General features: G+C 38.3%; 1 protein-coding gene and 1 pseudogene across 2 annotated transcripts in view; one reads left to right on the forward strand and one right to left on the reverse strand.

Annotated features, from left to right (window-relative positions):
* PAFAH1B1 (platelet-activating factor acetylhydrolase 1b, regulatory subunit 1 (45kDa)) overlaps positions 1 to 4,637 on the reverse strand; it is a 68,018-nt gene that overhangs the window by 58,539 nt on the left and 4,842 nt on the right. The gene's annotated exons all lie outside the window — the stretch shown is intronic.
* Positions 474 to 990, forward strand: LOC105003881 (annotated as a pseudogene).

A 4,637-nucleotide genomic window follows, 5' to 3' on the forward strand; every position in this document is an offset into this window, starting at 1 on the left:
AGGTACAAATTAATTCTCCAAACAACATGACACGATTTCTTCAAAAATGTTTAACCAACATCTTTGTGAAGATCTCCTTGAAAACATCTTGCCAAGTATATATTGTGATTTTAGCATTATTGTTCTACCTTTGCACGTTAAATATGTGTTTATAAATTCTAAGATCATTGAGGGCAAGTGCTGACAATCATGTTTGCATCACCAATGCTTAGAATATATCTAAATAAATGTTTGCTGGACAGAAAAATTGATGAAAATTTAGAAGAGAAACAAAAATAAGTAATGGTATTGGACAAGGGTTTTAAAAGTTGAAACCTAATGATATTCCTTGTACAAGTAATACAGTAGAAGGGCAAGATTTAAAAACAACTGCCAAAAAAAAAAAAAAACAACTGCCAAGTGGGATGGGGTGGGAGGTGGGAGGGAGGCAGAAGAGGGAAGGGACATATGTGTACCTATGACTGACCCATGTTGACATGTGACAGAAACCAACACAATATTGTTATTATCCTTCAATTAAAAATAAATTTTAGCTCTGGCTTCGAGTCTCTATCGCTCCTCTGCAGTTCACTTCAGCTCCCTGCCACCCTCCTGTCTTCAACATGCCTGGCCCGGCCCCCAGTGGCACTAACATGGGCTCCTCAGGGCGCTCTCCCAGCAAAGCAGTGGCGGCCCGGTCAGCGGGATTCACCATCCAGCAGAGGAAGAATGCCAGCTGTGGAACAAGGAGCGCAGGCCTTACGACCTCAGCGGGCACTGGGGGGATGTGACCATTCAACACAGAGGATTCACCAGGGCTCAAAGTGGGCCCTGTTCCAGTAGTGGTTATGAGTCTTCTGTTCATCGCTTCTGTATTTATGTTGCACATTTGGGGCAAGTACACTCGTTCATAGATTCGGCTACATCCATCTGTCTGTCATCTGAAGAAAGGAAAAAATCCCAACATATTTTGGACCAAAACCATAGTGATTTTCTGTTCATGAGGAACAAATTTTCTGCAAGTTTACTGTTTTACAGGGAACTTAATAAGAATTAAAGAATCGATTTTTTTTCTATGGCTAATAAACTTTTTAATTCATTTAAAAAAAAAATAAATAAATTTTAGGGACTTCCCTGGTGGCCCAATGATTAAGATTCTGAGCTCCCAATGCAGGGGGTCTGAGTTCGACCCCTGGTCAGGGAACTAGATCCCACATGCTGCAACCAAGAGTTCACATGCCACAAGGACCTGGCACAGCCAAATAAATAAATATTTAAAAAATAAAGTAAAAATAAATTTAAAAAAAACTGCCAAGAACTGTAATAACTGCGATGCTCAAGACTTATCTTGCACTCAAATTATAAATTCTCCTTAATATAAAGTAAATCTCCTTCAGGACATAGATCTTAGTTCTGTTTTTAAAGAGTCCAGTCAGTCAAAAATACTTTGTTTCCCGCTTCAGTATTTACAAGTTTTCTGAGGGAAAGGGAAGAACAAGGTGGATTCAAATAGTAGCACAGCACAGATGAATAAGATGCCTTATCTGCTTTGCTTCTCAGATCACAGCAGTCTCCCTCCAAACAAGTCCCAAAATGTGGAGCTCTTCTCTAAAATCCCAACACTGAACTTTACTCTCAGAATAATTTCTACAGGGATATATAATTCACTTAAATGTAGCTCCTTCAAAGACTTTCTCTGATCTTTATTCTTCAAACCACTGTTAAAATGTTTTAAACAATACGTGAATAAAACGAGGATTATAAATTAATATTTAAAATCCTAAACAAAATTTTCTTGATGGATGTAAATTGTTTTAATAAAAGGGGAAGAGGAGGTAAATCTGCCTTACTGAAGAATTCCAAATGACACGTGTAAACTGATACTCCCCTCACCAGGGCATGTAACTGGACACATTTCCAAAAGGTAAAGGAAAAATAATAACTTTAAAAGACAACTGACAAACACTACATTAACCAAGTGATGAAGGTTAGCATCACCAGTGATGTTTTGTGGGCATCACGCAGCCTCTGACATGATGTGATGAGAACTGTACTTCACCTCTGCGGTATTTTTTTCTGAAAATCCACAACCCTTGTAATAATGAAAAAGCATCAGACAAACCCAGTTTGGGAGACATTTTACAGAATACCTGACCAGGACCTCAAGACTGCAAAGGTCATGGAAAACAAGGGAAGACTGAGAAACTGTCACAGACCAGAGGACACTGGGGATACAAGACAACCAATTGGAAGGTGGTACCCTGGATTAAACCTAGAACAGAACGAGGCCATTAAAGGAAAACCAGCGAAATTCAAATCAAGTCTGGAGTTTAGCTAATAGGAAATACCAAGACTGACAAATGTACCACAGAAATATAAGATGTTAACAGTGGAGGAAATTAGGGGCAGGGTATATATAAGAACTCTCTGCACTATCTTTACAACCTGTCTACACATCTAAAATTATCCCAAAATAAAAAGGTATTCTAAAAAAGAAGGAAAAATGTGGAGTTATTTAATATTTAACAGTACAAATAAGGGACTTCCCTGATGGTCCAGTGCTAAAGAATTCACCTTCCAATGCAGGAGACACGAGTTCAATCCCTGGTTGGGCAGCTACGATTGCACATGTGTCAGGCAACTAAGCCAACAAAGCCCCAGTACAGGCCAAATACAATAAGCACATTACTTTAAAAAAAAAGAAGTACCAATAAAAGCTTTGTTAAAATAAAGATACAAATACACTCTGCAGTTTAAATAAAATGCTTGCAAGCAATATAATTTTATATTAAAAAACAGAGTTAGTCCATTTGGCAATGATTTACACAGCACTTCTTGCCTATTAAGAAATTTTGAAAATTCTTAAGAAATATACTTAAAACTATAAGAGCTATATTATTGCTTACTTTTATGAGTAAACAGTATGCTAATTCTCTTAAAGTCTCTAACAATAAAAAATATCTACTAAAGGATTTAGAGGCCTTTTATCCAATAATAGCAACCACCTTATGAATTAGATACTGTCAACATTATCCACTTACTGGTAAAAAATAGGCTTATTGCTCAAGGCTCACAGAGACTTCCCTAGTGGTTCAGACAGTAAAGCCTGTACTGCAGGAGACCTGGGTTCAATCCCTGGGTCAGGAAGATCCCCTGGAAAAGGGAATGGCAACCCACTCCAGCATTCTTGCCTGGGAAATCCCAATGAACAGAGGAGCCTGGCAGGCTACAGTCCACGGGGGTCACAAAGAGTCAGACATGACTAAGCGACTAACACACTTCCATAGCTGACAAAAATGATGGAGCAGGATCAGAATCTAAAATACTCATTTCGGTTTTAGTCAACAGCTTTGTCTCATTTTTTCTGCTAGTGCTTTTACCCTTTAAAAATAAAATAACAAAAATAATAGTAAATAATAATCAATATAATTAACTTTTTTTTCCTTTGGCCACAACGCACAGCTTGTGGGCTCCCCAACCCAGGCCCTCAGTAGTGAAAGCCCAGAAGCCTAACCACTGGACCATCAGGAAGTTCCCAATACAACTGACTCTTAATCTTCACCTTCCTTTCTTCTGCAGTCAGTATATTTTTCATAAAATAAACAAACATGGAAGGAAAGATGAAGAGATAAAATAGATGCCTTACACACACAAAATACTAGTATCATAAAACATATCCTTGTATCTTTGTCACAGATTAAAAATGAATTAAATCTACAACATGCAAATCCTTAAAAACATAAGCTTTCAACTAAATTCCTTAAAAATTTCCCAGATTCTTAATTTCACAGTTATCAAAAGAGTCTCTCAGAAAATTCTTATCTGCCTCAGTTAACTGTCAGTAATTCTGGTGAGCACATAAGAGCTCAAGGAACAGATAATTGAAATGCAATGAGCAGAAATGCAAATGAAATTTGTCTAGTTGGGTAAGTTCACTTCTTACAGGTCAGTGTTCTGTGGCCCTGAAACAACTATTTCGGAAGTGCTACCTTGTTCCTGGGACAACATAAAATCTCTGTACAGGAAATATGAACACTTTTCCTTTATTCACCTTAATTCCAGAGAGATCCCTGGAAGTTAGCCACTACAAAGAACTACAGGATAGCACATTTCCTTACACAGAACCCCATACTCAATCAAACTTAAAAAGTGTTTATTTACTTATTAATACCCCTAGAGGAACTAAAAAGCCTCTTGATGAAAGTGAAAGAGGAGAGTGAAAAAGTTGGCTTAAAGCTCAACATTCAGAAAAGTAAGATCATGGCATCTGGTCCCATCACTTCATGGCAAATAGACGGGGAAACAGTGGAAACAGTGTCAGACTTCATTTTTGGGGGGCTCCAAAATCACTGCAGATGGTGACTGCAGCCATGAAACTAAAAGACGCTTATTCCTTGGGAGGAAAGTTATGACCAACCTAGATAGCATATTCAAAAGCAGAGACATTACTTTGCCAACAAAGGTCCGTCTAGTCAAGGCTTTGGTTTTTCCAGTGGTCATGTATGGATATCAGAGTTGGACTGTGAAGAAAGCTGAGCGCCGAAGAATTGATGCTTTTGAACTGTGGTGTTGGAGAAGACTCTTAAGAGTCCCTTGGACTGCAAGGAGATCCAACTAGTCCATTCTAAAGGAGATCACCCCTGGGTGTTCTTTGGAAG

This window comes from Bison bison, unplaced genomic scaffold (assembly GCF_000754665.1).
Source record: "Bison bison bison isolate TAMUID 2011002044 unplaced genomic scaffold, Bison_UMD1.0 scf7180017864472, whole genome shotgun sequence".
In the NCBI taxonomy this organism is placed as follows: Eukaryota; Metazoa; Chordata; class Mammalia; order Artiodactyla; family Bovidae; genus Bison; species Bison bison.